Raw genomic sequence first — 12,519 nt, 5'->3', positions numbered from 1 at the left:
ACTTTTGTCCCCTCCCAGCTCCCAAGCACACACGTCAGTCAAAAACTAAGATTCACAATATTTATTATCAGTATTTTTGTTTTAACAACTAAGGAAGGGTTAGGGGAGGGAGCGGCTAAAACAACAAACAAAATATCTGTAGAGTTTAAACTAACTTTCCTAATCCAAAATAAATGCAAGAAATAAAATACAGAAAACTTACCTAACTATCTAACCAAAAACAGGAGAAAATGGGAAAACAAAAGAGCCGACCTCCCCTACCAGAAAAAGGTTCGATTTAACAAAAACTATTTACAAATACAAACAATCGGAGTTTTCCACGAGCACGAAGACTGACGGTCACACACACGAACACAGGGTTGGGAGCTGACAGGAGGCAAGAGCGAGCAAGGATGGGAGCTCCAGGGCCATTTTTAAAGGGCCGGGCAATCATGCTCCACCAATCAGAAACCTGCAAAAAACGGAAACAAAAAGGGCACAGCACACCTACAGGACGGGGGAGAACACACACACTAAACAGAAAACACATACATATACATATAAATAGATAAATTATGACCCAGGGTCATAACAAGTATGACATGGTTTGTATGGACAGTAGTATGGTTTATATGGACATGGTTTGTGTGGACGATGGTATATAAGGTAGGAGGTAGAAAGTGGCCTAAAGCCTAAATAGGTTGGGAACTGCTGACTTAGAAGATAGTAGTTTTTGGAATCTATAGACTGTAGTCATGTGATCGGATAAATGACTTAAGAACTGTTTCAGAGTGGATTTGTGTCTGACAAAAGACTTTCAGAGGCACAGCCATAATACCTTTCTTGTAATGTTACATAAGCAACATCCTATCTTCACATATTTAAGATATCCCTCTTTTTTTCTTCTTTTTGCAGGGTCTTGATGAGGAAATGCATTCAACAGTTTGTGGAGCTTCAAATTCCCATCCACAGTCAAAAATATTAATGAGGTATAGCTTCATAAGTGATAGGTTTTAATCAGTATCTTACATTGATTGTATCTTGTAAAGCTATCTAGAGATTCAAAACAAAGTTTTCCTCTGTGTCCTTGTCAACAAGAGGATGGTTTCTTTTATTAAAGCCTCAAATGTCCTCTCTGGTACATTTTCAGTACCTGTCTCTTTATTGTCCCTCTCCTATTTGTTTTATCCATTACAGGTGCTGACCGACAGCAACCAGAGCCAGTCAGCTGTGAGCGACCAGAATCAGACAAGTCCAGTGGTCAGTCCACCTAACATGGTCAGAAAGGTAAATTAAATTCAATTTATGGCTTAACTGGGGCAAAATTTCATGACTGCAAACATGTTTCATTGATGCTGTGTGTGAATAGAATAGGCTTTATTATGATTACACCAGTTGTGCAATGAAATTGCAGATGGTCTCTGCCAGGGACAGTGCACATACATCTGATAACAAAACAATAAGATACAGACATATCTTTAAAAAAAACAAACAAACTTAAAATTATAAAAGTGTGCATTGAAAAATATATGCAAATTGGAGATATACAGTATGAAAGGCTAAGATTAAAAAAAAAACGCAGTAGTAGTAGTGTAAGTAATGTAAACACGTGTGTTACAGTGACATGTCAGTACACAGTGTGTGTGAGACGATCTGGGCCACAAAAACTTTAAGATGACGAAATTGTCAAATACTGTGCTTTACCAGGCGTTGGGCATCCCCAACTTACATTATGTTGCTGCGTAACTACAACAAAAGAATTAATTCCCAACGATAAAGAAATTAATCAGTCGGCATCAACTTTGACCGACAACAAGATTCACAGTGTCATGAGCTTTACCCCCACAAAATTATCAACCATAGAATAATAAGAAATTTGAAAAAACAAGTAGAAATTGAGCTCTTTTTTTTTTTTTTTTTTTTTTTTTTTTAAATTTCCTTTCTTGTAAGTCCTGGTCTAATGGTTTCAGCTGATTTTGACTCAAAGAACCCCCCTTCAGAAAGCCAAATGGGCTTGTCCAGACTGCCAGACACTGAACTCTTTCAGAACCATATTTTCCTCATGTCCTCCACTAAAGGCCCTGTCAGAACCTGCACTCCTTTGCTTTGCTCGTTGCCCAGAGCCAAATCCTGGTTTGACTGAACCCCTTGACCCTCCGTTAGAAGATCCCACGGATGCTATCTGGCACGGCCACAGTGGTTGGGCACAAAACAAAGGTCACTGAACAAGTAACCAGTTAACCTCCACCAAGGCCCTAGTGAGTGCTCCAGTGCACGGTTAAAAGTGTTAGTTGTGATGTCAACCGGTTGACTGCGTTCCAAACGCTTTTCCCTTTTATCCATTAAACCAGCCTAACCATGAAACGCCGTGACGCTGCACTGCCACGTTTCCTGATTTAACGATATTTACCACAGGCGTCCCTGTGCTTATCACACTTGGTTTCTAAGGTACAAGTGGATTAAAAACCCCGTGGACCTAACCACGTTAAGTCTGACTTTAATTCCAGACTTCCTCATCTCAGGCTCCTACTGACAGTCAGCCCCAGTAGACAGACATGACATATGTGCTACTACATTTAATTTACTTTAATTCAAACTTTTCCTTTTCCAATTTAATTAATAAGCAAATACTTCAATTGAATAATTGGTAAAAATATATCTCACCCTTCAGACGAGGAAGTCGAGTATTGAGTTCGTTGAACAGACGTGAAGTGGACCAGTTTCACTCCAGGCGTCAGACCCTCTGGTCTCTGAAGGTTTCAGTGAGGTAGAGGAGAACCCCTAGATTGTGGATTCTTGGTGGTGAACCTGTCCGACGCCTTCGAGTGTCACATGGCGGATCTTCAGCTATCCCACTTCTGACACCAACTGTTATGGAAAAATAATCCTCCTCTAATTCATCTTCAAAAAAGAAGCGTCAGTTCAAGCGTTCAGTGTCAAAGAAATCCCTTTATTTGGAGGTCCATAGAAAGAGATATCACTCAGACAAAGACTGAGACGGTCTGAACCCAAAAATACAAATCACAATGTAGTCTTCTGTCTCCCATGAGAAAATTATGATATGTCGAACGTGTTTTGGTTAGTGTCAGGAACTTAGAGATAAGCCCTCTGTGAGAAATGTTGGTTTGGCCTTCTACTGTGGACACAACACAAAAGAGGTCCAAACTGCTCTAGAATACACAGTGACATGATTATATCTGAAATAGAGTTAGAAGCCGATATGATATATGAAAATATATATGAATGTATATGGATATAAGTAATTTTGCCATTACAGTAGGAGGAGATTTTAATTGTCTCATGAATCCATTGATGCCTATTGGCTCTCTCTCTATTCCCAGAAAAGCTAATCAGGTGTTTGACCTCATTGAGGAAGTAGGTTTTGTGGATGTGTGGAGAAAACTCCACCCTGCAGGAAAAGAGTACACTTTTTACTGTAACCCACCTAAATGTCATAAACATGTCGATTATTTGTTTCTTCCTAAAGTCATTCTGAAACAAGTGGTCTGATGTAGAATAGGACATATTGTCATATCTGATCATGCAGCAGTCTATTTAAACTTTATCCCTAAACATGCAGGCTAAGCCAAAACACTGGAGACTTAATTCTGAAGGACACGAATTTTGTAGAATATTTCAGAACAGAATTCAAACATTTTCTTACGGTCAACTCGCCCACAGCTGGTAGCCCATCTCCTCTTTGGGACACTGCTAAAGCGTTTAGTAGGGGTTTGATAATATCTTACACATCCAGCAAAAAGCGTAGAATTGCAGAACAACAGAACATATTAGAAAGAAGGCTTATTTTCGTAGAAAAAGAATATTTCAAAAAACCTTCACAATCCAAGTTAAGGGAGCTTAATGCCATCCGCTGCTCACTTAATACTTTACTGACACAGAATGCTACAGACAAAATTAAATTTGCCAAACAAAAATTGATCGAACATGGGGATAAACCAGGCAAATGTCTTTCATATCTTAGAAAAACTTGAATAGCTATCCAAACAATAGCTTCAATTTCCACTGGGAGTGGCTCCTGCTCTACAGATCCTGAGGTAATTAATGCAGCTTTTCGAGAATTTTACAGGAAGCTACGTATATCAGTCTGAACAATGTGACAACTCTCAGTCCTCAATGGAACCTTTTTTTCCCCACAAATTAATCTACCCAACCTACCAGACGATAAAAAGAGGTTTAAATGCAGAAATACCAGAGCTGGAAGTGGAGACAGCTATCAGATCCCTTCAGAATGGGAAGGCACCAGGATTCGCATCTGAATTCTATAAGGAATTTAGGGGTTTATGGTCAAAGCCCTACTTAGACATGCTCAATGACTCGTTGGGCACTGATGTCCTCCCCCCTTCTCGTAGGGAAGCCAATATATCCTAATTCTCAAAAAAACAAAACCTCCAGAAGATTGTGGCTCTTACAGACCCATCTCATTGCTTAATGTTGATTAAAAAATTCTGTCTAAAATTCTTGCTACACGTTTGGAAAGTATCTTGCCCTATGTAATAAATACTGATCAAACAGGCTTTATTAAGGGTCAAATTCGTGTAATAACCTCAGACGTCTTCTAAACATAATTCACTTCTGTCAGCAGCACGCTGTGAATGGTCTGGTGGTTTCCCTCGACGCAGAAAAAGCGTTTGACCGTGTTGAGTGGTCCTACTTGATTTACACTGTACAACAATTTGGGTTGGGTTCTAATTTTATCAACTGGATTAAAATCCTTTATAATGGTCCTCTGGCTGCAGTTATTCCAAATGGGCTTAGGTCTAAAAACTTTGAGGTTGGGAGAGGAAACAGACAGGGCTGTCCTCTCTCCCCTCTTCTGTTCACTCTTGTAATTGAACCGCTAGCTGAGCTAATTCGAGGTGATTCTAATGTATTTGGAGTCAACACTGAGCAAGGGCTCCATAAAATTTCTCTTTATGCCAATGATGTTTTGTTGTTTCTTTCCAAGCCTGCTGTGTCAGTTCATAGGGTCATTACAATTATCAGTGAGTTTAGTTTGTTTTCTGGTGATAAAATCAACCTCTCAAAATCTGAGGCTATGCCTTTGGGGAAACACCACCTTCCCAGTTCTCCCTTTAAGTGGTCACCTGCAGGATTTGTATACCTGGGTATTTTTGTCACTCCCTGTTTTGATCAGATGTTTAAGGCTAACTTTGTCCCATTACTTGACAAAATCAAACAAGACCTTGAACGTTGGACTAGCCTTCCCATTGGCAGGATCTCTTTAAAATGAACATTCTTCCTCGCCTGCTTTACCCGATGAGAATGATTCCTATTCTGTTTCCACACAAACTGATCCAAAAAATAAAAGGCTGGTTCAGTTCCTTTATGTGGAGCAAAAAAGGGTTCTTATAAAAATGTCAACATCACAGCTTCCAAATCGTATGGGAGGTCTGGATCTGCCAGATCTGAAAAAATATCAGGTGAGTTCACTTTTATTATATACCTGAGTAGATCTGTGAACACTCATCTGCAGTGTGGCTGGACATAGAAGCCTCAGTATGTGAATGCCCTCTTAAAAGCTTGCTTTTTTTGAAAAACATGAAAATGGTAAATAAATTTAGTAATAATCCAATAATCGCTAATACAGTTAGGGCTTGGCGAATGGCTCGTCACAGTGAAGGGAGAACTGGGAAAACCTCCCCCTTCACCCCTATTGTCAGTAATCCGGACTTTCTTCCAGGTGTGCTAGATTCAGGTTTTGAGGACTAGGTAACTAAAGGCATTTCCACTTTCGGTTGTCTTTTTAAGGAAGGAATTTTCATGTCATTTGACCAAGTTGTTGAAGTCTTTGGAATAGGGAAAAACAATCTTTTCGCTTTTTCAGATAAGAGACTTTGTTAAAAAAGAAACATCGTTAATGAAAGACAATGAGGTTTTGGACATTGAAAAGTTGTTCTTTAGAACTAGGAAGGTGTCACTTAGTCTGTGCTATAAAACTCTGAAAGGTCATTGTACGCTTGGTTCTCCTAGTTTGACTCAGTCCTGGGGAAGACAACTGGATATTGATATCACAGAAGACGTGTGGAGGGAAATTTGGAATGCAGACAAAAAAATTACTATCTGCAATCGTTCTTGGGCTTTACAGCTTAAACTGCTACATAGAGCCCACTTGGCGCCAAACCGTATATCTAAATGTAAAGCAGGCTCTTCTCCACAGTGTTTCAAATGTAGAATATATGAAGGCAGCCTCACACACTGTCTGTGGTCCTGCCTTAACATTCAAGGAGACTGGGAGTCTGTCCTACTGGAAATTAGAAAAATTCTCAAAACTCACATTGATTTTGATCCTCTATCTCTTCTCCTTGGCTTACCAAATAAGTGGATGAGTAACAAACATAACAGGAAACTATATAATATTTTAACTTTTTGTGCCCAAAAGAACATACTACTACACTGGACTTCTGATAAACCCTTTCTGTTTCTGGAAGGAGGAAGCTGATACTGAAGCACATTCCACTTAACTTTTTGACATGCCTGACACACTCTAGGATCGACATAGTCAATCACATTTGGAAACCCTTCCTGGACTATACTGAGGGAAATGTGTCCTCAATTCTATCTCGAGTTTTCATCTGCTCTTGAATGAACTTTTTGTTGTATTGTATAGATATGAATGTGAGGAGTATCTGTCTCCATGCTGACTATGAATCCCCATTTCAGTTTTGACTGTGGTGCTGAGCTGTTTGGGTTTGTTTTGTGTTGTTTTGAAAAAATGAAAATTTAATATATTCTTAAAAAAAAAAAAGTCTATCCTAGCTTTAACAGGAGCCGGTGCAGAGAAGCCAACACAGGACAAATATGGTCTGTGATACGGGTTCTAGTGAGTACACGGGCAGCAGCGTTTTGGATTAGCTGAAGGGTCTGTAAGGGCTTTTGGATTAGCTGAAGGGTCTGTAAGGGCTTTTGGATTAGCTGAAGGGTCTTTAAGGACTTTTTGGGACAGCCTGAGAGAAGTGAGTTACAATAATCTAGTCTGGATGGAATAAAAGCATGGACTAATTTTTCTACATCGTTCTGTGTTCAAATCTGTCTAATTTTAGTAATATTACGCAGATGAAAGAAAGCAGTTCTAGAAATCTGTTTTATGTGAGAGTTAAACAATAGATCCTGATGGAAAATAAGGCCTAGATTCCTCACAGTGGTTTTGGTCTCCATGGTAACACCATCCACAGTGACTACTTGGCTGGACACCGCATCCCTAACAGTTTTTGGTCCAAACACAATGACTTCAGTTTAGTTTGAGCTTAACAGCAGAAAGTTGTTGTTCATCCAATCTTTAATCTCTTTAATGCACTCCTGTAGTTTGGCTAGCTGATTGGCTTTATCAGGTTTAATGGATAAATGTAATTGGGTATCATCAGCATAGCAATGAAAGTTGATGGAATGTTTTCTTATTAAGTTACCTAAAGGAAGCATGTATATGATAAACGGTATTGGTCCAAGAACCGAGCCTTGAGGTACTCCATAACTAACTATAGCGCACTGAGAGGATTCATTATTAATGCTAACAAAGTGAGAACTATCTGTTAGATGGGATTTGTTAAAAGATAAAACAGACGATAAATGGAGCAGGAGAACCAACGCTGACCTGGACCACGTAGAAAACTGTCTGCTAGAAATAAGAATACGCTCACCAAAGTTAAAAGGTTTCTATTTATTGTCATTAAAAGTCACTGGTCACATCACTGGCCAACAGACGCCATTAGTCTATACATTCATATTTCACAAAATATTACAGTATGAACATGGATGTGTCATAGAAGGAACTGAAGGAACAGATGATTTTTCTGCCTTTCTGCAGGTTTTCTGTTTGAACACACTGGAGCCCTGAGTCAGCACGCTGCATTCACTGCACCTGGGAAAAAAATCCCTGACTAGAGAAACCTCATCTGGTATGTATTTATGTAGTAAAACTGTATGTTTGTACTTTTTTATGCAGGAATCAGTTTACTGTTAATACACAAAAATAAGATTCAACAGATGCAGAACATATGGTTTTACGTGTTAAAGTCTGATCAAACTGTCGTGACAGTGGTTTTCAGAAGGATTTGATGATGATGATCCAAAGCTTCAGTTGTAATCTGTAACTTTACGATCAGTTTCTGTACAAAACTAGGATTTTAGCAGATGTGTTTTTATGCAGCATCCTCTCCAGATGTTACCTGTGGAGCTGAACTGGAACCTGCAGCTTTAGGCCTAAGGTCAGAGCGCTGCTTCAATCCTGTCTCTTTTCATGCTTTTACAATCGATTTAATGTTACTTTTGTTTATTATACTTATTTTAATCTTTTTGCTGACTTTTTCTTCTTTAAGTGCTTGGCTGTTAGGTTAAAGAAAATGAGAAATTAGAGAAGATTTTTTTTTTTCTCTTTTTTGTAAATACGACCGTAAATGCACAAGTATTTTGTTAAAGGGGCAGAAAACTGAATCGAAGCCTCATCTTCATGTCTTTTCCAGTTTTTTCCCGCAGGTTGTGAACGCAGTGTCACAAAAAAACAAAAAAAACAAAACATTGCCTCTTCTCTGATCCCACAGTGTGGATGTTGTTGCCAGCGGTCGCCGCAGTTACAGCATCATCCCAGACGGAGGCGGGGCTCCACTGACGCCGACCTAGTGCAGGATCTTGTGGTAGGGGTGGAGCGGCAGCGATGCTGTGACGGCTCTGATGTCTGTGATGAGCACGGCGTCCTGCAGCTGCGGCGTCCAGGCCGGCAGGAAGCTCAGCTCTCTGTCTTCGCCGTACGCGGACGACAGGGGGTTGTCGGCGCCGTCTGAGGGGCAGAGGACGCTCTGGTCTGAAGGGTCGTTCTCCTCCACGCCGAAACCGACCACCTGACGAGGGCCAGAAAAGCAGCGCGTTGAAACATGGGTGAAACAAAGACTAACGTTAAATCTAATGACACCGGTGAATATTACAGCAGAACATGGAAGTGTTGTAGTATAGATCATATTTTATATAAACTAATAGAGTTGTGGGATATATAAAAAGATCATTGAAATAGTCATATATAGTGTAAATTAGAAGGAACAATGCATATAATTATGGATTATAGCCAACTGTATTTATATGGGTTTCTATGTAGTGCACTGCAAAAATCTACATCTGTCCACATGTATTTGTCTCATTTCTAGTTCAAATATCTGATCCCACTGAAAATCAGGCAGAATCACCTGAAGAGGAACTTTTAAGTCAGATAGAAGAACTGATTTATAGACAATAGATCTGGAAAATCTGACTTCAACAAATCTGAACAAGATAATTTTCACTTGGTCCATTGGCAGATTTTTTTGCTTGAATTAAGCAAAAAAAAATTATGTGTGTGTGTGTGTGTGTGTGTATATATATATATATATATATATATATATATATATATATATATATATATATATATATATACACACACACACACATACACATATACGTACATACATACATACATGTGTGTGTAGACTTCTTGTATTGATCTAATTAGTGTTGTATTAAAGGGGGTGGGATAAACAGTTTGTTCCTGTGAGCTACCACTAACCCTGCAGTCAGTCTTCTTTGGTGTAACTGTATGAATGTGTCTTTGGTTTTGGCCGGCTTAGTTTCTTTTACTTACGTGGACGCTGAGTTTCTGCTGCTGTTTCTGTGTTCCAGGAACCAGGAAACCAGTTCAGCCTGAGAGAAGAGTTTCAGAGCCTCGATCTGGAGGAGAAACCACAGAGGACCAGGACCAGGTCACAGAGCACAGACTGGAACCCCACAGCAGGACTACAGATCAGAATCAAAGGCCAGAACCACATACCGGAACCAGGTCCACAGACCAGGACCCACGATCACTTCAAAACAATCACTTTCTCACTAGAGAATATTAATTATATATTAATTATCTCAGCCTTAAATTTAAAAGGAACACAAAGAAAGTAATTCTGTCGTCATTTTCATTTACATTTAACCTTTCCTCAGTGATTCATCACCATTTATTAAAACATTATCCTCTGCATTTTTCAGTGTAAAGCAAGTATTTTCCTACATTTAATTCATGTAGATGTTCATAAAAGCTCAGAGTAAATTCAAACCTTATTAGATGAAATCAGGAAAAAAAAAATAAGGAAATGTGACTTTTCCAGCAAAATATATCATGAACTGAACATAAACCAAATGTCTCCATCCACTGTCACTGATCCAACTACTTCAGTTCCTCTACATGTATTGATAGATTAGTGCACAGGTGTCAAACATGTGGCCCGGGGGCCAAACCTGGCCCCTGACTTCTGCTAGCGCTGACGTCACGTGCAGACCCTCTGTTGTTTGCCACAGAAGTTCAAGCCTTCAGGTAGTGAGTACTCCACTTTACATTTCAGTCAGGAGCTTTGATGTCACTTTTTTCTAACTTCAATCAAGTCACAATCCACCAAATCATCTCATAATGAAGTCCAGTTTAAAAGATTGTGTGTCTGGTGCAGCATTAACCGACAGTATGTGAACCAAGGGAAGCTGGGAGCAGCCGGACTGGGAAGCCACACAACAAAAGAGGTGAGGTGGGAGCTTTGCCACACCGTCACTTGTTTGACATTAACTTTGATTTCTATGAATAATGCATCTCTTCTTTTCTTCAGTACAAACTGCTTCTGTATCTGAGCCATCAGAAACAAGTGACCGCTGCCAAGGTCCATCCAGGCTTTATGTTAACGGTGAGCACAAACCCAAAAATGTTTTTTTGTTTGTTTGTTTTTGTGGGGGGGGGGGGGGGGGGTTTGACACTTTTATAAACATTTTAGTTTTACAAAACAAGAACATGAAATTGAGGTCTAGATATGGCGACTATAACATCAACCATGCATACAACATCAAATGCTTTTATTAACTAGTACTGTCACTGTTTGTAAAGTCTGTCCATTTTCTCCAGCGCCTTTTTCAGGGCTCCTCCTGGAGCCGCAGGGTAAAAGTCAGCTGTTCCATCAGTCAAATGTTTTCTGCGATAGAAATAAAAAAGCCTGTTGCGGGTGGCTCTTTCTGTAGCCAACATTTTGTTGTGACTCTTTTAGCTGATGTCAACAGAATCTGTAGGAGATAAACATTGTCTGAATCCAGTTTGTCTGGGAAGCAACCAAGATACAGTACAGTAGAGCAACTGATGTGAAACTGATGTTTTGCTGGTTTTGAAATGTACAGACAGATTAGAAACAGCCAGATGAACGAATAGAATAGAATAGAGTAGCCTTTATTGTCATTGTGTGTACAATGAAATTAGGAAAATTAATATCGTTAGACACTTCTGGACTTTCTTTTTTTTACTAGAAAGAAAATGAAAATCAATCTGTTTTTTAAATTTGGTTTCTCTGTTTTGACACTGAAAAAGAAAAACACCTTGAAATTCCATTTTAATTTGTCTGTTTTAAAATGAAAATCAATTACCCACTAGTTTTCCTTTTGTTTCTGAAAAGAAAATCCAATTACCAAAAGATACACTGACTGGTTTTTAACAAGCACATCAGAATTTCATTGTGTATGCTCTGTGTATACAGTGACAATAAAAGGAATGCTGAATCTTCTCCCTCTGCTCTGTTCTCTGCATGTGTTTCTAACTGCCTGTCTAACCCCCCTCCTTCGCTTCATGTCTCTGTCATCCCTTCGTCTTTTACTATTCTCCGTCTGACTGGGGGAATGGGTGAGGAAAATGGAGAGGGGTCATTTTTCCAGACCACAACTCCTGCCAAACCCCCTGCGCCGGCCATGAGTAGGAAGAGGAGGAGGAACTGGTCAGAAACCTGTAGAGTCTAGACTGAGCTCTCAGATTTGGTGGGAAACACCGTTGAAACCCCGACCCCTGCCTTGTGTTCAGTCAGACAGCGTTGTACCACATCTTTCCTCATACATCACTCGTATTTGATTTCTTTTTCTCTCGTTTGTGTTCAAAGCTTGAAGAGGTATTCTCCACCTGCCCCAATGTTCAGCGACGAAGACGATGATCTGGACCGGCTAAACTGACATGACATGCAACCACAATAGTGTCTGTTTTGTTTGAATGGTCAACACTGTAGTAAGTCAAGCTTTATTTATATAGCACTTTTTAAAACAACATGTTACAAAGTGCTTCACATAAAGGAGACATAGATAAGAACAAATAGGAAAGACAAGAATAAGAAAACAGTTTCAACATGCAGATACAAACTTTCTGGCACAAGCAACACACTGAACGAACACCATGGCCACATATGTCACAAACAACCCCTAAGACAGACCCACAACCAACACTGAATACAGCAACACACACACACAATATAGATGGAAACAAACCTCCATACACAAATATATGCACACACACACATACACACACACACGACACTGTCCTGATTGAATGAAATGCTTGTTTATAAAAGTGAGTTTTTAAAAAGTCGCTCTGAAGGCGGATAAAGAGGAATGTGTGCTTTCCCATCTGTCTGCGAGGAGAAGCTCATGCTGATGAACTGAAGGAAAAGTCAAACAGATGAACAACTTCTCTGCGGTTTCACATGGACTGAGCTGCTGCCACAG

General features: G+C 39.6%; 1 long non-coding RNA gene across 1 annotated transcript; it reads right to left on the bottom strand.

The window, feature by feature from the left end:
• Window positions 1–2,784: 2,784 nt before the first annotated feature.
• Window positions 2,785–11,527, bottom strand: LOC115414019 (uncharacterized). Its single transcript, XR_003934536.1, has 3 exons — window positions 11,515–11,527; window positions 3,651–3,660; window positions 2,785–2,880 (listed from the first exon to the last, which is right to left on the bottom strand). It is a non-coding gene; the product is annotated as an uncharacterized LOC115414019 (long non-coding RNA).
• Window positions 11,528–12,519: the final 992 nt, after the last annotated feature.

The sequence above is a fragment of the Sphaeramia orbicularis genome, chromosome 22, assembly GCF_902148855.1.
Source record: "Sphaeramia orbicularis chromosome 22, fSphaOr1.1, whole genome shotgun sequence".
NCBI lineage: Eukaryota > Metazoa > Chordata > Actinopteri > Kurtiformes > Apogonidae > Sphaeramia > Sphaeramia orbicularis.
The sequence above is the reverse complement of the archived record's forward strand: the minus strand, read 5'-3'. Positions and strand labels throughout refer to the sequence as shown.